A 21,922-nucleotide genomic window follows, 5' to 3' on the forward strand; every position below is an offset into this window, starting at 1 on the left:
CCCAAGACTGTCTAGCGTTTGCTAAATTGCGCATGAAATCTGAAATGAAATAAACGTTATAATAAAACCAACCCCTGAGCCCTTTTTATTTTAAAACCTCAGATTGCACTTCACCGTCGCGGGGCGGGGAGTTAAAAAGTTACCAGGACAAGCGTGCGGATTCATCGCTCCCCAGAGTTACTGCTGGGAAGGCAGACGCTAGGTGTTCCAGAACCGAAAATGCCAGGAAAATGGGCTCAATTTAGAGGGAGGGGAGGAAGAAGCAGGGTCTTCAGGGACTCCGGGAGAAAATAACACCCCCCCTTCGATAAGAATAAAAATAAAAGCAAACAATAAAAACCTGCAACTTTAAAACTCAGAGAGCAGAAGCAAGCTCAGATCCAAGGCCCTTCGTGGGACCTCCCTGTTGTGGATGTCTACAGATATTTTTTTCCTTTTTGAAATTAAAAATGAAAATTACCCCCACCAAAAATTAAGTCCATAAATAAGCATCCGGGAAGAAGTATTTGTACAGGGAGGTGGAGTTTTAAAAGGATTTTTCTGCAGGATCAGGTTGTTGGTCTGTGATTAAATATTGATTTTGTGTAATTAGTTTTCATGTGAACTATCCTCTTGCTGATAGCTTAGAGGTTTCAGAACTAGAAAAGAAATGGAATTGGACATGGAAATTATTACTTAGCAAAGTGACAGGGAAGTGAGAGCCGAAGAAAAGACTGAGGCTTGGCTGATTTCGGCACAAAGAAATAAAGGGCGTGGGTAAGCCTCCAGTGACCTCCCCACCCCCACCCTGGGGCCCCAGGCCAGAGCCGGGGAGACCCAGAGCCTCCTGGGCAGGAAGGAGACCAGTAGAAGGAATGGCTGCCAGAAGGAGGACCCTGCATGGGCAAAGACCTATGCAAAACCCATGACATCTGGTCACATACCTGGTCCAGAGTGGTGGGTTCTGGGTTCTGGGTGCCTCAGGAGGCACCGTTTAAGGGCTTTATGTCTCTGTGTGTCTGGAGAGAACAGGGACAGTTGGGGCCTGTCTGGAGCCCTGGGTGGGCCAGAGTGGTGGGAAAAATGACCCGCAGACCTGCAGGTCTGGGGAGACCCCGGTTGGGGTGTGCTGTTGGCTGAGGCATGACTTCACACGGGGCTGGGAGAGGGTCCCCTGAACACCTGGGCAGGTTTCCTGTGGAATAATTCTGTGCGTTCCAGGGAGGGGTGGTGTGGGAGTATTTTTCTGGGACTGTTTCCAAGAGTTAAGTCTACAAGGTGTGTGAGTGTCTGAAAGCAGATTGTGTTTGGGCCCGGCTGTGTTTCTGTTCAGAATGTGTGTCTGGGTCACCTTTCCTTAACACTAAAGAATGTTGTGCGGGTGTGTGGCTTGTGCCTGCATTTGTGTCTTGGCCCGTGTGTGCCGGTGCAGGGCACCTGCGCATGTTTGTGTCCATGCCTGTGTGTGCCCACGTTCCTGTGTCTCTGGGTGTCTCCGTGAGCGTCCCTGTCTGCCCCCCAGACCCATGCTCCTCTCTGTGGATGCCTCTGTGTTTGTACCTCTGTGTGTGTGGCTGCCTCACACCTTGCGTGCCTGCATCTCTGCTCACGTGTGTCTGTTTTCTCTGCGAGTGTGAGAGGCCGTGCCCCTGCCTGTGCCCATCTGTGCCGGTGGACGTGCTGGCGTGTGCGCCTCCACGGTGTGGGCGCCCCTGCGTGTGCCTGTGTGTGCATTCTGCCTGCACCGGCCCGCAGCTTCTTTGAAACAGACACATTGCCCCCTAGTGCTCAGACACATTCAAAGTTCCCGCCCGCCGGTGCAGAGCCTGGAGCAACAGGAGCAGCAGGGGTTCCAACCCCGGGGCCTTTCCCTCCTCTTCCCCTTCCTTCGGCCTTTCCCTCGAGGGGCGCTGAGTGTGCTGGCACCAGTCAGAAGGGGTCTCCCGGGCAAGGAAAGGAAGAGACACAGCTGGACTGGGGCCCCAGAGCTGAAGAGGGATGCTCCCAGCTGGTGACAAGTGGGGAGCTGCCCCGAATGGCCCCAGGAGCCCCAGTCCCAAAGGGGACTGCAACTAGTGAGCCCCCCACTCCACAAAAAAGCACAAAACAACCCACACTCAACACCCTTTCCTCAGTAGGCACACAGCCTTCACCCTTGCCCATCAGGCCCCCAAAACCAATGCAGGCACACGCACTCACAGACACACTCACACATACCTCCATAGTGGACAGATCAGCACACTGGCTGCTGGCTATTGAAGCCTCCCTGCTTTACATCCAGGGTCCCATTTCATCCTTGTAGCAACCCTTCAAGGTTGGGACTCTGAACCTGTTTTACAGATGAGGACATAGAACCTCAGACTGGGCAAATGGCTTTCCCAAAGTCAAAGAGTGGCAGAGCTGGGATTCCAAACCAATCTGCCAGACCCTGACCCCTGGCTCTTAACCACCACCTGTTCTACCTGAATGTACTAGTTCAGGTAAAGCGATTAACACAGTACGGGGAACGTGGTAAGTGCCAAGAAATGTTGGCTGCTTTTATCACTACTGCCATTATGATCATCATTAATATTATTGTGATGATGATTAGCACTATTCTCTGGGTGTCTCTCTACCACACCAGTGTGAGAAATTAGTGCACGTGCACGTGTGTGCAAGCGCACGCACACACACACACACTTTTGTTCTCAGCCCGCTCCCCACTAACCCCCATCCCCTTTAGAGCTTGGAAGCTCACAGGAATCACAGCAGACCTAGTCTCTCTTGCAGGCAAAGTCCCCAGGAGGCCTGGAGGGGAACCTGCTTCCACTGACACCTCTCTCTCCTGAGTCAGCGGTGGAAAGCATGTGAGCTTTGGCATTGCACACCCAGATTCAGATCTTGGCTTCACCACTTCTCATCTGTGTGACCTTGGACAAAATACTTTCCTCTTCTGAGCCTCAGTTTCCCCTGCTGCGAAGGGGACTCATAGCCAGTTCATATGGAGCATAAGGATTGGCTCATAAGGAGACAAGGTTTTAAAAGGGGCACAGAGCATGGCAGATGGCGGGCATTCATTAGATGGTAGCCTCTTATTACCATTAGTATCATTATTATTTCTTCTGTGTTTGGATCCAGGGAGGTGAAAAGCAGAACAAGGATGCCAGAGAAACTGGGTTTATTTAACAAATCAGCCTTGCCTCACCAGCCAGTCTTTGAGAGAAAGAATGACTCTCTTAGGTGGTCACCTCAAACTCTCTCACCCCCGACTGTGCTGGCGTAAGCGGGTGCAGGCTCAGCATCTGTTCAGGGAGCAGCCAGGGCTGAAGCCTTTGGGGAAGGTCCAGCTATGGCCAGGATAGAGGATATGGTAGCTGGCTAGAGGTTAGAAGGCATGAGACCTTCATGTAGCCACAGGCTGCCAGTTGCTAGGCAACAGTATCCCCTCCCTCTCTCTATGCATGATGCCTGATATCTTTTGGGGTCTCTTCTCCATTGAATAAATACATATTGAATGCCTACTGAATGTCAGGGTTCAGCCTAGGAACTTGGGGAAAAAGTAGAAGATCCAGTCCCAGCCAGATCAAAGGAAACCTCGTATTCTATGCAAAAGAGACTACATTACACACTATAAGGGATAAAATAACTGTCTTAGGAGAGATGGATAATTGAGAAGTGTTCCCAGAGGTGGGTTTTGAAGGTAGAATAGGAGTTTAACAACCCAACCAGGGTCAAAAGACTTCCCAAGCAGGGGAATCAGATTAGAGGGAGTGTGGGAAGTTTTAGGCAGCACTTCGTTTAGAGTAGGACAAGGGAGGGGCAGGGTCTGAAGCCCAAGAGGTCAACAGGAACCAAGATCAGGAGGACCACAAAGGCAGATGGGACATTTTGGACATGGTTCTGGGGAGCCAGCCATGAAAGGGTTTTAAGCAAAGCCAAGCGACATAATCAGAGGCGAGTTTCAAAAGGACCTCAGGATCTCCCTTTTCTTTGCCTTCAAGGTAACCCCAGAAGCCATCTTCACTGGTTTCCCAGAAAACAAGGCCTGGGAGAGGGAAAGTCCCAAGTTTGTCCCCAAGCAGCCAGCACAGATCAAGGCAATACCTGCTGGCTCTCCCACCCCAGGGCTGCTTGCACAGACAAGGGTCCCCTCCTGCCTCAGGGATGACAGATGCTGAGTAGGACTGAGTAGGACTGCTGAGTAGGACTTCCCACCCTCAGCTGGGGGAGGCCAAGGGGCATTTCCAGGAGAGACCTTCTAGGTTCAAAGCCCAGTTCCGCCACACACACAGTTCTGACCACATGACCCTGGGCAAGCCCTGGACTGGAGCTCCATTTTCTGGATCTATAGTAATACCTGTGTCCCAGGGTGTCCGGAAGGCTAAAAGTGTGGGAAAGCACCCAGCCTACACTCTGTATATGTACCATATACAATAGATATCCTCACAGTGTATTATATATTCTATTATTATATTATATAGCTACCCTGTGAGGTGGGGTTTGTTAGTTTTCCCATTTTACAGAGGAGGAAGCTGAAGCACAGAGAGGTGAAGGGATTTGGCCCAGGTCATCCAGCAAGTGAAAGGCAGAGTGGGACTCACACCAGCCCCAGTGTGACCCCACCATCAGCCTGCAAACCAGTCCACAGTCTAAACAACTTGGGCCCAGGTCTGAGTCCCAGAGTTTGGGGCTAGGGAGGGGCATGGGAAGGGCCTAAGAAACGCCCCCTCCTCTGCCCCAGGAGTGCCCAGCCTGGGGAGGGATACCCCTCCTCTGCTTCTTCCTGTACCTCCCTGCTTCCCAGAGGCCCCCGGGGCCTGACACAGAGTTTCAATACAAGGGAGCCACTGACCTTCCCCTTGAACAAATAGCTGGACAAGAAGTGGCTGTTTCCCAGCTCGCCTGGCCGAGTAGGGCCACCTGCACAGGACGAGAGCTCTGGCCACCATAAGGCATTTCGACTTCCCAGGGAACCAGACACACAGGGGCCTGCTTCCAGCATCAAACCCTCCCTGACAACCTAGCCTTCCCTCAGACACACTCCCTTTCCAGGATCTAGCTCAGAGCCAGCATGGACATCCAAACTGCAGGGCAACATGCCTAGCTGTGACCTGGAGGATCAGAAACAGGGCCACTGCCTGGAAGTATGAATAGCAACCTTGATAAGAGCTGCCCCTTATCTGAGCACAGAAGCTCTCCCAGACCTCGTTTAATCTTGAAAGCACTTCCAGGAGGACAGAATCTCCGTTATCCTTGGGAACTTTCTGGAGGCCACGAGGCTTGTCCATGGCAGGGCTCAGTCTCAAGCCCAGCCCATAGGATCCTGAGGCGATTCAGCGGACCTCCCCATCTATGAGGATTTCTCTTCCCCAGATGGCATCCAGCTATGAGCTTCTATTTTCCATTCTCTAAGCGGAGTGCACTGAACCCAGGCCCTGGTCCCAAAATAACTCAAACCAGCCCCACGAGCTGGAACTGAGGCCCCTGGCGACTCCAGAGCCCAGTCCAGCCTCCCCTTGAAAAAGTTCCCATTCAGCAAAAAAAAAAAAAAAAACAAACAGGCATCGTACATAAAGTATCACGCACCACACAATTAGTCAGAAAATGGGAAGTTCGGGAGGGTTCGTGATTATTCAACAAACCTATTTAGCTCGATCCCCCCACCCCTACGTTTTCTCTCCCTGCAGCAATCAGCAATGTGGGCTCATTACTACCGAGAATCTAGCTGGCAAACCAGCTTCATAAACGGAACCAAACAAGCATACATGATGGGAAAACTTTGGACCAGCCAGTCATTAGCCAAAGCTTTTCAAGTCACGTCTCTGTTGCTCCCCCATCCCCACCCCTCCTCTGCTGGGGAAGGCTGCTGCACGCGGTATCTTCATGGGGCTGGGACGGGGGCTGGGAGAATCACCCCCAAGGCAAGGGGAAGGTCACCCAGACTTGGTCCCGCAGTGCCCAGGGCCAAGGACTTGTCTCCCAGAAGGGACCCGCTCTGTGTAGCAGCAGCAGCAGCCGCCGCAGCTGCCGGTGGCCAGGTAGGTCCCTATTTGCTCAGCACTGTCCCATCCCTCTTTGCTTTCCGTCACCGAGGGGCAGGCTGGTGTGGCTCACAGCATCACACAGATCTGAGATCTGTGACCTTAAACAGGTCATTCCCTTCCCTGTGCCTCAGTTTCCTCATCTGGAAAAGCAGTTATCAAAGGGCACTTGTGAGGATAGATTAAGTGTCACAGTCTCGCATTTCTCCTAGGAGGTAAGTGGAGGGGTTATAAGGACACGGAGGTGTCCTCTATAGGGCTTCCTGGAAGTGTGAACCCCCGTGTAGGAAATGCACCCCCTCCTCCAATGACTCACAGTAAGAGGGAAGTGGTCTCCAGTCTTGACGGTGTGCTGAGTTCCATGCTGAGTCCTTGCCATAAGGTTATTTCTAATTCCCACAGCAACCTTACAACAGGGTCCCTTGTGTGTGCCCATTTTGCAGAAGGGAATGTAGAGGAATGCACAGCGCTTTGGGAAGGAGCGTGGGGAGAGTTCCTCCGAAAACAAAGCCCACACCTGTCACCCAAAGGGCCCCAGCAGGAATCAAACAGAACGCCCCAGGGAAGCCTCAGACTCCCCCCCCCAACCCCCAACCCTGGCACTGAGGCTGTGAAGCGGACCCGGGACCAGTGGGCTTTGAATGCCCTTCCCACTCTGACGAGGAAATAGAGTCCAGAGAGAATAAGTGATGTGCTTATTTGAGTCAGATCCTTGGAAAAGTTCACAAATTCTCACTGTTTGGTCCGTGACAGTATGAACAGATCTTCTTCTGAACGTTGTTTTGCGTGTAACCAGGAGGACAGTACCGCCTAGGAGTGAATGGGGTCAACCTCAAGCTCGGCCGCTTATAGTGGCTTATAGTGGCTTTCCCTCTCAGAGCCTCAGTTTCCCCATTTGTCCAATGGGGAGAATGATAGCTCCTAGGGTTGTCAGGGAGAGGGGATCCAGCAGAGAGAGCACTTAGCACACAGTTAACACTCAATAAACAGCCGTGCTACTGCACGGAGCGAGGCCCCTGCCGGGCGGGCCGGCTCCCACAGGGCGGCCCTGAGATGGATTGATGAGGTGCCGGTGTCACACTTTTGCTCCCTCTCAGACCCTGGCTGTGCGGTCCCAAGGCTCCCAGCTTGCATCCAGAGGCCTCGCAATGCCAACACGCTGCCAGCTCCGAGGAGGGGCGGCGCTCCGGTGACTCCACCCTGGGTTCTCCAGGCTAGGCCGCAGCTGTGCGAGGCCCACCCTCCCCTGGCTGCCGCCTCCCCAGCTGAGGCCCAGCAGCCTCTGACATTTGCCACCGGGCCACCTGGTAAGCTCCGGGTGGGTTCCAGGCGCCAGCTGCCCCCCCACCCCGATCTCTGGCTCGGATGAGCTCATCTGGGTTTGGTAACTTCCAAAGCAGCCAGGAATGTTTGCTCAAATGTTCCAGGCCCAGCGAGCAAAAGAGCAAAACTCTGCCCTCCACCCCCCTCGAACACGCAGAAAGCAATCTGCTATAACTCAGACAGGCTGGCTTCACCAGGCCCGGGAGATGAATGCGGCATTATGGAATCTATATCACCCCAAAGGAAAATGCCTCTTAAATCACAGGGAGCCGGGAGAGTGCAGGGGCAGGAGGAGCCGCGATGCTCCAAATGTGGGTCCGTGAGGGAGAGACTGTTACCGGGCACCAGACCTCCTCCCACCATTGGTCACGGCCGCCCCTCCTTCGGAGGAGTCTCAGGTGGAGGGACGAGGGCCTGGAGGTGCTTGTCCAACGTGGACACTCACCGGGGGTGTGTGGACCTGCACATACACACACAAACACACACACACATGCACGTGCATGGGCACACTAATCCTATCCCTCCCCACTTGGACAAGAGCCAGGATCTAAATCTGATCAAATCCAGTCACACCTGTCCCTCCTCCGGCTCCACCTACATCGTTAAAACAGCCAATGGATTCCATCGTTTGGGAATAAAGATCAAATTCCTTGCCACAGTCTGCCCAGCCCTTGAGACCTCACTGTGCCCACCCCAGTCTCCCCAGTGGAGTCACACTGGCTCTTACTCTGTCCTTCTTTCTTTCCCCCTTCACAGGACTTTGCAGGTGCTGTGCCCAAGGCTGGAGAGCTCCTTCCTGCCCACACCCCCTTTGCCCAGGTAAGAAGGCACAGCCATCCCTCTGCTTAGCTGCCACATCCTTCGGGAAATCTTCCCAGCCACTTCTGCCAATCAGCCGACTTCGGGATGCTCTCCCAGCCTGAGGAGCAGGGAGTGTGACATCCAGTAAGTAGCATTACCGCTTGGGATCCTTTAATGAATCTCTGTCCACCCCACTCAGTAGCCGGCGCCCGGTGGGCAGGGACTCTGCCTGTTTCTGGGTCCCTGCTGTTTGCTGGTACCATATAGGTACTCCAGAGGCATTTGCTGAATGAATGAATGAATGAAATGAGACACTTTCTCTGGGTCAGACAGAGAAAGTGACAAGGTTAGGTCCAGAGCAGCATATCTAAGACTTATTAGGTCAAACCCAACAGATTTGCCAGCCAAGAAGGGCCCTTACATTCCAGTTTTCCCTGTTCAGCCCCATCCCCGCTGTGGCCTTTTTCTCTGGTCTCACTGTTACTTTCCCTTCCAGGCCCAATAAACTATTCACCCTGCAAGGGTCCACTCCGTGCTTGTCAAAGTGCAGGCTGTGAACAGTCCGTAGATTAAAAATCATTAGGGAGTGTGGTATATACATACAATGGAATATTAACCATAGAAAGAATTGAAATTCTGGGGGCTTCCCTGGTGGCGCAGTGGTTAAGAGTCCGCGTGCTGATACAGGGGACACGGGTTCGTGCCCCGGTCCGGGAAGATCCCACATGCCGTGGAGCGGCTGGGCCCATGAGCCATGGCCGCTGAGCCTGCGCAACCGGAGCCTGTGCTCCGCAATGGGAGAGGCCACAGCGGTGAGAGGCCCGCGTACCGCAAAAAAAAAAAAAAAAAAAAAAAAAAAAAAAAAAAGAAGTGAAATTCTGGTACATGCTACAACATGGAAATACCTTGAAAACATTATGCTAAGTGAAATAAGCCAGACACAAAAGGACAAATATTGTGTGATTCTGCTTACATGAGGTAATTAGAATCAGCAAACTTGTAGACAGAAAGCAGAACAGAGATTACCAGGGGCTGGAGGAAGGGGGCAATGGAGAGTTATTGTTTAATGGGGACAGAGTTTCTGTTTGGAATAATGAAAAAGTTCTAGAAATGGACAGTGGTGATAGCTGCACAACATCGTGAATGTACTTAATGCCACTGAACTGCACGCTTGAAAATGGTTAAAGTAGTAAATTTTATGTTATATATATTTTACCACAATAAAAAAAACCCCATTAAGCTAGCCAAGTAAGTACACAAGTAAGAATTATCTGGTGAAACTTTTGTTTCATGTGTGTGTTTGTGTAAAATATATTTCCAACGTAGGGTCAAGGTCAAATAATTTTGAAAAACATTGCACTCAGGGGTCACGGATCCTCAGAAGCCTGCCCTGACCTCGGGCAGAGTGACGTTCTGCCCCGTCTGTTCCCAGTCCCCTTTGTGCTGGCTCTCAGCTCTCAGCAAGCTTCCCCTTGTGGTCTAATCTCACGTTTATCTGTTGGTCACAAGAACTGGACCACAAGCTCATCAGGGCCAAGGACTATGTCTTATTCCTCTCTGTGCCCTCGAGATACCAAGTTCAGTGCCTGGCACGTAGTAGGTACTCAGCATTTTTTAGAAATGATCAGGGTGTAGGTGAGTACAGCAGTCCCAGCTTCGGATTCACTGTGATGCCAAGTCCCAGCTCTGCCACTGATATGCTGTGTGAGCTCAGACGAGTCGCCTCACCTCTCTGGGCCTCCATTTCCCATTAATAATAATAATATTACCTACTATATTTTATTGAGCACTTACTATATGCAAGGCTAAGTGTTTTATAAACATTGACTCATTCATTCAACAGATGCTCGAGCATCTACTACAGGCAGCCCTGGAGATTAAAAGGTGAGCAAGACAAGCAGGTCTTGGATCTTTATCTTTATGGAACTTTATCTTAGCAAATCCTCCCAGCATCCATTATACAGACAAGAAAACTGAGGCCAGGAATTTTTGTCTGACTCTGAGCCCGGCCTCTTTGCTGCCTCCATCTCCCTACGAGGGTCATGTGGTCACAGCCCCAGGACTAGAGAAGAATCAATTTCTTCCTCGTCCCACAAAGGCTTCATGAGCCCTACTGTGTGTCAGACCAGCCCTGCACTGGCTGGAGAGATAAACACATGAACGATCACTGATGCCTTTATGGGGGAAGCTCTGGGCCTGCAGGAGCACGGAGGAGACCCTGGAGGGGAAAGGGGGTCAGGGCAAGCCCCCTGGAGGAGGTGACACCCAAGCAGAGTGCTGTAGAAGCAGGAAGGGCATTCCAGGCAGTGGAACAGCAAGCCAACTGGGAGGAGCCCCAGATAGTTCCCTGTTTCCTGCTTGGAGGGCTGGATGGCAAAGCTGGTCCTCGCTCTAATTTGCGTGTGTGTGTGTGTGTGTGTGTATGTGTGAGTGTGTATATGTGTGTGTGTGTGTGTGTGTGTGTCCTGGATGCACTGGCTGGTGGGGAGGCAGGAAGAAGCAGAGAAGAGGTAAGGGGAGGGATGGCGTCAGAGTGGAGGAGTGGAGGGAACTCAGCTGGAGGGGAGGCAGGAAGGCACCAGCCCTGCCTGGCCCCAGGGAACCCAGAATCTTCATTCAAGACACCCCCTGGCTGAATGAAAGAGCAGGAGAGATCCCTTCCATAGCCACGGCTTCTTTCCCTTGGGAGACAAGGTTAGGACTCCTACAAGAGGCAGTTCACTTCAGCGGACTTTAATTGAATACCTACTATGTGCCGGGCACAAGGAATATGATGGATTCAAACAGGCATGGTTCCAGCCTTCAAGGGGCCCACGGTCCAGACGGAAACAGGTATTAATGTGACAATGAGAAGAACAGCAGAGCATTACAGAGAGGTCAGAGCCCTGAAGGCTCTGGAGGGAAACTGGACAATAAGAGCCCACAGCAAAAGACACTGACTAAACCTAGGGCACAGGGTGAACAAATAAGAGTTAACCAGGTTAGAGAGAGACAGAGACAGAAAGAGAAAGGGAAACAGTGCTCCTGGCAGAGAAAATGGCATACACAAAGGTCCTGAGGCAGGAAGCAGCATGCAAAGTTCAAGAAATGATCAGAGGGGCCAGAGACGATGACAGGGTCCAGGCCTGCAGGACTCGTTGACCAAAGGCAGCCTTTGAAGATTAAGGGGCAGTGATACCTATTCATTTATTCATTCATTCATTCAACAAATCAATATGCATTCAGCATCTTCTGTGGACCCCTCTTTGCTCAGCTCAGTTCTAGGCTCTGGAGATACAATGCTGAATAAAATTGACGAGGACCCAACACTCACAGAGCTGACCCCCTCGAGACCAGATCTGTGATATCACATAAGCCTTTCTTTCCCTCCTTCCTTCCCTTCCTTGCTTTTCTCTCCCTCCTTCCTCCCTCCCTCCCTCCCTCCCTTCCTTCCTTCCTTCCTTCCCTCCTTCCTTCCTTCCCTTTTCTTAACTTAAGCCATCCTTTCCCACCAATCTCAATGTTCTTATGTCATATCACCAGCTGGAGAAAAATCATCTTTAAGCAGCTGAACAAGATGGGTGGTTACCCCATGTGTTAGTGTCCTAGACCTGCCATAACAGAGTACCACAAACCAAGTGGCTTCAAACAGCAGAAAGTTATTCTCTCACAGTTCTAGAGGAAAGCAGTCCAAAATCAAGGTGTTGGCAGGGCCATGCTCTCTCCAAAGGTTCTAGGGGAGGCCCCTTCCCTCCCTTGTCCAGCTTCTGGTGGCTCCCAGAAACCCTTGACATTCCTGGACTTGTAGACACAGCACTTCAGTCTCTGCCTCTATCTTCATGTGGCATTCTCCTTGCGTGTCTCTGTATTCAAATTTCCCTCTCCTTATAAGGACGTCACTCATATTGGCTGCAGGGCCCAGCCTATTCTAGTATGACTACATTTTAACTTGATGACATCTGCAAAGACCCTGTTTCCAAATAAGGTCACATTCACAGGCTCTGGGTGGACATGAATTTGGGGGGTACACTATTCAAATCAGGACACTCTGGTTCTTTTAAATCAACTAGAACGTTTTCCAGCGACACCAGCTTCTTTTCTGATACACACTGGAAAAAACTCACGGATAAAAATTTCATGCAATTGTGTCCAGATTCAGCATGTGTTATTCAATTAGGTATTAAAATATCTTTTGTCGAGTAGCATCACAAAGCATTTCATTTCAGTCACAGTCGATCTGCATTTCACCTCATACAACATTTAATAGGTTTCACCCCCAATTAACAAAATTTTTTTTAAAAAATCTAACTGCAGACTGGTTACTTTTGAGCAGCCTACACATTATCATTCACTCAAGGCAGAGGAAAAGTCTGATCGTGATTCACCTCGTTATGGGATACAGTTCGCAAAATATATAGTTACAAACTATTTCATAAATAGTTGTTTTATACTTATAATCTTATAGTATTATAGGAAATGTTTTATAATATTTACTATAATATGTATAATCCATTTGTTATTTTGATCAATTGTATGCTAATAATTACTAAAATAACTACAATGATAACTCAAGACAGAAAAAAGTACTGTAACTCTTAGAGCTTTACAGTCACAGAAAACGAGACAAATATTAAAACTTTAAAAAACATCTGTGTGCAATACTTTGACCTGGAGAGGACGAGGGCTGGGTCTGAGTGGTGACAATAATATTTCTATAGCACGTGGCATGGGCTAAAAGAGCTGGCTGAGACCCACTCACCTTTCTGGATCCTTCTCATGCTTGGGCCAAGACATGGCACAGTGAGAAAGATGCAGGACTTCCAGGGATCACCAGCAACTCAGAAACCACTCCCCACCTGGGCAAGAACCAGATCTCCTGACCCCTGATTGTGAAATTCTTTAGACCCAGAAAATCAGAACCCCGTTCCTGCAACCCCCAGAAGGAGAAACGTCAACACAACTCCTCCAACCAAAGACAACCGCCCAAGAAGTACTTGAAGTCCTGCAGAATCTAATTTTGACCTGGAGGTGACCAGAGCTCGGGGATTAGTTCTGCACACACGTGAAGAAGCCAGGGTTGGAAGAGTCAGAAGGGGCTGCTCTCCCTTGCACATCTCACTGCAGACGTGTCTCCACTGCACCCTGGACATCTGGAGAAACATGAATTCCCCAGGCACAGACGTTCGGGTATCTCCTGGCGGCCTGAGGCATAGTGAAGGCAGCTGATGAGTTGGTTCACCTTGCCCCATGGAAATATATTTCAGTAACAGCAGACCCTTCACCTTGGTTTGATGGGCTCCCTCCAGACCTCTCTGGGGTCCTCGTTGTTAAGACAGGTTCCTGACAGGACCCCACGCTCACCCTGACCTTGCACCATCGGGGGAAGCATGTAGAGGGCTTGACACAAGCCCGGGGGGTGGGGAGGGGACACAATGCAAACCCCTTTCCAAGGCCACTGTAGGGGGCATGTGGAAGACAGGCCAGGACTGCCAGAAAACCACAGGCCAGCCCCTGTACATCCAGCAAGCCTGGAATCCTCCCAGGACCTCTACTTTCTCACGTGTAAAATGGAGCTGCAGAAATCCTATCCTTCCAGAGTCACTGTGAGAGTCACATTTTTAAAAATGGGGGTGAAATTCCCATAACATGAAATTAACCATTTTAAAGAAAACAATTCAGTAGCAATTAGTACATTCACAATGTTGTGCAGCCACCACCTCTATCAAGTTCCAAATGTTTCTATCACCTCAAAAGGAAATCCTGTATCCGTATTACTCCTCATTCCTTCTCCCCCCACACTTCCCCAGCCTCTGGCAACCACTAGTCTTCATTCTATCTCTCTGAATTTGCCTATTCTGGGTGTTTCTTGTAAATGGAATCGTTCAATATATGACCTTTGTGCCAGGCTTCTTTCCCTTCGTATAATGTTTTTGAGGGTCATCCATGTTGTAGCCTGGGTCAGTACTTCTTTCCTTTTCATGGCTGAATAGTAGTCCATTGCACAGATAGACCACTTTTGTATAGCCATTCCTCCACTGACGGACACTTGGATTATTTCTGCCTTTTGATTATTGTGAAGGGTGCTGCTATGAACACAAATGTACGTAATGTTGCTGCTTTTTGAAGCAATCTACTACGTGCCAGGCATGGTACTGGGCTCTGGAAAAGCAACAGGGAATAAGCTGGAAACATATCTGCTCCCTTGAGCTCTTTGCAACACAGCATGGGATGAAGTGTGTGAATTATAAAGTGGATTACCTGCTGGGCAGTTCCTCTTTTGGTTCTCCAGCTCCTGGCACAAAGTAGGAGCTCAATAAATATTAGTTGAATGAATGAGTGAATGAATGGATGGATGGATGAACCAATGTCTTTGTCTTGTTCATTACTGGATCGCCAGTGCCTGGAACCCGGGCTACGTGTTGTAGGTACTCAACATACAATTGCTAAATGATTGGATCTGAAACCCAATGCCTGGTCCCACAGAGGCACTCAGAGCTTTGTGTTCAGAACTAAACACAAATTCCAGCTGTGCCATTCACATGTTGGGTGACCTTGGCCAAGTCCTTCGCCAGCTCCTCATCTAGAAAGCAGGGATGAAGCTAGTGCTCCTTTCCCAGGCTACTGATGGATCACCAAGGCCGGGACACACCAGGGAAGGGGGTTGTCAAGCCCGGCAAGTTTAAGGCCTTGCTGTGTCACGTGGCTGGTTGCCCTTCTTATCCCGACAAAAGGCCCAATTTAATCCAGCCGCCATCACTGCTGTGGCAGCTGGGGCACAATGCAGCAGGTTTGTGGCGAGCATCTGCCGATCAGGTTTCGAGTAATATCCCCGCCAGCCTGCCCAGCCCAGCAGACAAAGGTCTCTTTGTTGCAAATATATATTTTTTAAATCCCTAAAGATATTAGCAGTGCTGGGGAGCTCACACTGCAAGCTGGTTCAGAAATTGTTTAAGGAACATGTTTCAAATTTGGGGGTGATTGTTTAAATGGAATCTGCCCTGTGCTTTCTTATCAGGAACAAGATTAGCTCAGGGCAGACTTGGCCCTTGGACCTGGGCTGGGAAATCTCAGTGGCGAAATAATCCTAACAGCCATCATAACAACAAAGCCAGTTGTGATTTACAGAGCCCTGGACAGGTGCCAGCCCGCCTATGCTTGTTACTTCCAATCCTCAGAAGTTCCTCAGTTACTTCCAATCTTCAGCTTTAGACTTATGCTACCATTCTGTGGATGGGAAAACTGAGGTTTAGGGAAGTCTTGGCCCAAGTGACAGAGCCAGGCTTGAACTGGGTCTGTTGGATCTTCTAAACTGCTTCCCGTGTTCTTTCTTCATGCTGTTGATGGTCACAGACGTAAAGTACATCCCCACCTCTGAGCTTTGTCTCACTGGTCACCCAGGAGGACAGATGATGGCCACTTGACCCCATACGCACCTTATTCCTTCAAGTTCACACAGGAGTACCTCCCTCAAACCTCTCCTGCCAGCTGGTCTCACCTCCTCTGAAGCAACTCCCCTGGTTCCAGACCTTGCCTACCCTTGAGTTTTTAATAAATGACAGTGACAGTTCTTCAGGGCTGTGTGGTAGGCTAAAGCATGCAGACGTTTCCATACCCCTCAGCATCGGGAGAGCACTTGGGTGAAGTACTTGGACCTGGATCAGAAACACCAGCTCTACCTAGATTTTCACAAGCTGTGTGACTGGGGGCAAATTAAGAGTGAATTCAGTTCCTCTATAGTTAAACTTAGAATCACCTTATGACCCAGCAATTCCACTCTTAGGTAGACACCCAAGAGAATTGAAAACAAGTGTTTCAACAAAACTTGGACATGAATGTTCACAGCAGCATTATTCATAATAGCCAAAAGGTAGAAACAATGTAATGCCCATCAATAGAAGAATGGATAAGCAAAATGTGGTCCATTCATATAATGGAATATTATCCAGCAATAAAAAAGAATGAAATACTGATACAAGCTACAGTATAGATGAACTTTGAAAACATAATGCTAAGTGAAAAAGCCAGACACAAAACATCACAAATTATATGATTCCATCCATATGAAATGTTCAGAACAGGCAAATCCATAGAAACAGAAAACAGATTAATGATGGGCTCGTGCTAGGAGGAGAGGGGGATAGGGAGGGATTGCTCATGGGTACGGGGTTCCCTTTTGGGGTGATGAAGACATAAATAGAGGTGGTGTTTGTACACCATTGTGAATGTTCTACATGCCACTGAATCATTCACTTTAAAACAGTTTAAATGGTGAATTTTATGATATGTGAATTTTACTATTTCTTAAAAATTTACTTACTGTCTCTGTGCCTGTTTCCCTTACTTTCACACACTATCGTGAGGATCCAGGAAGATCACATATTTAAAGAACTTGACACCAAGCGAGTGGCAGCAGCTCTTTTATTTTACTTTAATTCTCAGAACTGCTCTTTGGTTCCCTTTGTAGAGCAGGGAGCTAGTACTCAGGGGTGAGGTGTGGCAGACCCCGAACGCTGCTCTGTCTGGACCTCAGCAGTGTCCACCCTGTCATGGTTACGTCTCTGGAAAAGAGGACGTTCCGATTAAAAGATGCCATCAACTCCCCACTCTTCGTTGGGTACGTTACCACTGACTGATCTTTTCAGAGCAAAGTCAAACCAGGACTTGAGACCCTGTGCCCAGTCTGGCCCTTGCTTCTGACTTTTCTCATCGAATCAGGGCTCTGTGCTTCGCAAGCATGTGAGAAGATTCTCCACGTTTATGGACTGAGAGATTACTCTGTGCCTGTATCAGCTGGGGTCCAGCAGGAGCGGAGAGTGGTGGGGGGATGTGATAGGTTTAATAGGAGGTCATTTGTAGGAGCAAGGGCCAGGGAACATGCCTGCAGAGGAAGTGTGTGCACCAAGCACTTCACACACACAGGTGCATGCACACGCACGTGTGTGCACACACACATGCACGCTCACCAGGAGGACCCAGGGGACAACACATGGAGGCCCCTCTCATTCTCTTAAAACTGGCCAGGATCCTCTCACTCAGACTACGATCAGTAGCTGGTGTGGACACAGGCCATAATTTAAACTTTACCCATGATAAGCTTTGGACCAGTCCCTTCCCTTCTCAGAGCTTCGGTCTCTCCCTCTTTATAAAAGGGGGTGAGTTTGGGTGACAGAAAGCTCTCTCCAGCTTACAGGTCATTGCAATGCTGTCCTCTCTGCCTGGAATTCTCCTGCCATTCCTCTTCCCCAGCTGAATTCTCCTGCCATTCCTCTTCCCTCACCCGTCCCAGCTCACCTGGATGCCACCTCCTAGTTGAAGGCCCAATATCACACAGCTTAGTGCTTCCTCAGGGTACGCATCATATTCACGTGCTTCCCAGATGGTCCATGAGGATGAAGGACCCATCTGCCTAGGGAGCTGCTGCAGCCTCAGCCCCAACCGCAGTGGCTGGAATTTAACAGACGTCTGCAAACATTTATTGACCTTCAGGGGTGCACCGAACCTCTGGTGGCTCAACTTGAACCTGTAGGTTTCTTGATAAGTTTAACATAGTTACCCATAGGACCCAGCAATTCCATGCCTAGGAATATACCCAAAAGAATTGAAAACAGGTGTTCCAACAAAAATGTGTACATGAATGTTCATAGCAGCATTATTCACAATCGCCAAAAGTGGAAACTACCAATGTCCATCAACAGATGAATGCATAAACAAAACATGGTCTATCCATCCAGTGGCATATTATTCAGCCATGAAAGGAATGGAATACTAATACATGCATGCTACAAGGATGAGCTTGAAATCATGCTATTGAAAGAAGTCAGTCACAAAGACCACATATTGTATGACTCCATTTATATGAAAAGTCCAGAAGAGGCAAATCTATAGAAACAGAAATAGATTAGTGGTTGCCAGGAGCTGGGAGAAGGGGAATAGGGAGTGGCTGTTAGTGGGTATAGGATTTCCTTTTGATGTGAAAATGTTCTAGAACTAGTTAGAGGTGATGGTTGCATAACACTGTAAATGTAATTAATGCCAATGAATCATTCACTTTAAAATGATTATTTTATGTTATGTGTATTTTACCATTCACACACACACACATACGCGCACACACACACACACCTGTATGTCAGTCCCCTTTCAGGAAAGAGGTGACCTGAGAGAACAAGGAAAAGAGCATCAGAAGACATAGGTCCCAGCTAAGCTCTGTCCAACATGCTGGGCGTCCTTGGGCAAGTCAGTGCACCTCTCTGAGCATCTTTGTTCTCCTCTGTGCATCAGGCCTGTTGCCCTTGGCCCTGCAGATCTCACAGGCTCAGGGCAAGCTCATGCAGGAGACCATATTGTTCAAAAAATTCATATCATGACGATGAGAGCAAACAGGAATAGAACCTTGGGCTCCACGCTAACATTGCTCAAGCTTCCCTCCTTTTTCCAAAGGGCCCTACTTCACTTTGTTCTCACAAAATCCCTGGAAAGAAGGCAGGCCAGGGCTGAGGGGTGTTCTCCAAGCACAACCTACCAGCGCATCCACCCTGGCCAGCTTTCCAGAGCACACCCCATGGGTGTACCGAGGGGGGCCTTCAGATGCCTGTCTGTGCTGGTAGCTGCCCACCCATCTCACTGGCAATATGTCTTGGCAAGTAAGGGCACGAAGTAGCAGCAGGCACACCAGCCTCAGGCCCCCTGATGGCTCTGCATGTTCTTTCCCACCCCCAGGACTTTGCATATGCTGTTGCCTCTGCCTGGAGCTCTCTTCCACAGTATTAGTTTCCTGTTGCTGCTGTAATGAATTACTACAAACTTAATGGCTTAAACGAATACAAATTTATTATTTCAGTTCTGGTGGTTAGAAGTCTTTCCAGTTCTGGAGGTTAGGGTCTCCCTGGGCTAAAGTTAAGGCGTATCCTTCTGGAGGCTCTAGGAGAGATTCCGGTTTACTGCCTCTTTGAGCTTCTAGAAGCTGCTGCATTCCTTGGCTCACGGCCTTCTTCTTCCATCTTCAAAGCCAGCAGGATTGTACCTCTCCAAGCATTCTTCCATAGTAACATCTCCCTCTGAACAGAGTCCAGAAGGATTCCCCTTTTTGAAGGGCTCATACAATTACATTGCCCCAGATAATCCAGGATAATTGCCCCCATCTACAGATCCCGAATCTTAATCCCATCTGCAAAGACCCTTTTGCCATGCAAGGAAATGTAGTCCCGGGGTATAGGGATTAGGATGTGGGCTTCTTGGGAGGCTGTTATTCTGTCTGCCACAAGCACCTCCTCTTACCTTAACTAACTCCTACTTATTCAGTGATTCAATGCATACATTTTGTGTGCCTACAATGTCCCAGGCACCGTGCTGGGGAAACAGCAGTGACTAGGACAAATGCAACCTCTGCTGTCATGGATCTCTTAGACTAGCAGGTCTCAGCATAGACAATCACCGCCTCCAAGAAGCCTTCCCTGACTGTCCCAACTTCTCCTTTGGGCTCTCCTGGCCCCCTGTGTCACCCCCATCTCAATAGCATCATCTTGTAAAGATACTGGCCCCTCTCCTCAACTAGGTTCCTTAAGGCCAGGGAGTGTGTTTCATTCACCTGCATCTCATCAGGGCCCCCATCTAGCTCATAGTGAACACTCGGGAAACATTGGTTGAATGGGTGAACTTGGGTTCCATCCCAACTCCACTGCTTCTGGCCACGTGACCATGGGCAATCCCTTTCCTCCTCTGAGCCCAGTGTCACCAGCTCTAAAGTGGGTATATTCAGCAGCACCTGGCTTCAGAGGTTCTTGCAAGAATTAAGCCAGACAAAGTCCATAATGCACATAGTAGGTGTTCAACCGAACAGCAGTTCTTTTATCTCTTTGACCTATTTCATGGAGGCAGATTCTGAGTTAAGCAACCCTTTGGGGTTGATTCCAGGCCTCAGATTTCTCCATCAAAGATGTAGGTTATAGGAGCATTCTTCATAGGCCCAGCTGTCCAAGCCGCACAGTGTGGCTACAGGTGTCACCTTCCCTAACACAGCTTCCTCCTACGGAAACACCACATGCCACCTTGGGAGGACTGGCTAGAAACCTGGAGCTGTCTTGGTTGGATATTCAGCAAGAAAGCAACATGAAAGATGAGAACGTATCTATTTGCACACAGTAGGTGCTTCCATCCAGGATCAGGCAGTGGTGAAAGTCTGGACTTTGGAGTCAGGTAGAACTGGATTCAAATCACTGCTCTCCAGTAATCAATATACTGACCTTGGATAAGTCCCTTCCACTTATCTGAACTTGATTTTTCTCCAGCAAGATGGGGATAAGAAGAGGACCTGTGTGTGTGGAATAAATAAGATAAGGAAGCACGGGGCACACAGTAAGGACCAGATCATTGTGAGTACAATGGTCAGAGAAAAAACCCATCACCGTTGAGGAACCGGCCAGGAGACAGGGCCCCTGGAAATTACACAAGGTTGGTCTCTGATTTCCTGTAACTTGGAGACTCCTACTCAACTCCTAACTTTGGAAAATATTCTCTTAGCGTTTGCAATTCTTGATCTGGGACCAACACTGAAATTATTGCAGCCCTTTTTTTTCTTCTTCTTCTTCTCTTCTCCTTTTGACAGCTTGAGCAAAAGGAGTTGTTTTTGTATTTCAGAGGGGAAACACACACACACACACACACACACACACACACACACACACACCCCAAACAGCATCATTTTGCAGGACAAAATACCCCCTGTGCTCCAGAGCGGGCAGCCCAGGCCCCTCTCCACTGGCCTCACAAACACTTACTGTCACTGGTGGTTATGTAAGCGCGGTTTGGGCCTGCGAGGTTGGACGTGGCCTTGGGTTTTAAAAGGAGGCAGAGGAGTTTGGGTGAGGAGACGTTTGGCTCAAGATAAGTCCAGGAACTCAACGCAGAAAAAAAAATCCCCAAGACTCTAATGGAGGGAATATTTAGATGTATAGAACTCAGAAAAATCAAGCCAGAGTTTGGCCAACGTGACTTTCTCAGCCCCATCACGCACGTGGGTGAGGCTCAGAGGCCAAGGGAATGAGGGGTCGGGGGGAGGTTATAATGTGACCCCCTCAGGGGGATAAAGGGCAACATGCAGACCACATCACTCCTGGAAGGAAAACACCAATTCTTAATATTTTCAAAAACTGTGCTTTTGTTCACTAGTTTCCAGCCCTTTCATTGGGGCCCCAGATTCAATGATTCCTACTGGCCAGTGGGACCAATGCAGGCAAGCAAGATATTTGATCTGGGGAGAAGAAAGCAAGAGATGCAGGGCGCCCAAATCCTCCAGATTTGCCCAAAACCTTCGCAGTTTTAAAACTAAAAGCCTCACATTCAAGGAAACCCCTCAGTCCAGGGTAGATGGGGGCAGTTGGTCACTCTACAAAATAGAGTAATAATGACAACCATCGTAACCATTATAGAGCATCTGCTAAGTGTCCCTTGTCATACTAGGGTTTATATAAATACTGTCACATTTCATTTCCCCAGCTACATTTTCATGTCGATTATGCTCATTCTACAGACCAGGCAACTGGGACTCAGAGGGGGAAGTCAAACAGCAGGGGAGCAGAGGACCACTGGGGGCCCCAACTCGGTAGTTGGGGACCTGCACTTATAACACACACTCCCAGTGATTCTATGAGCAAGTAATTTCAATGTGCAAAACTCAACCAAGCTCTGCTGGGAATGGCCTCGGAACTGAGCGTGGAAAGGCAAGTTCAGTGGGGACAGGCATTTGAGCTGGGGGAATAGCATGAGGACGGGCACAGAGCTGGTGGAGGCTGGTGAGTGTGCAGCTGAATATAATCCCCTCG

This window comes from Grampus griseus (assembly GCF_964374135.1).
Source record: "Grampus griseus genome assembly, chromosome: 12".
Lineage (NCBI taxonomy): Eukaryota > Metazoa > Chordata > Mammalia > Artiodactyla > Delphinidae > Grampus > Grampus griseus.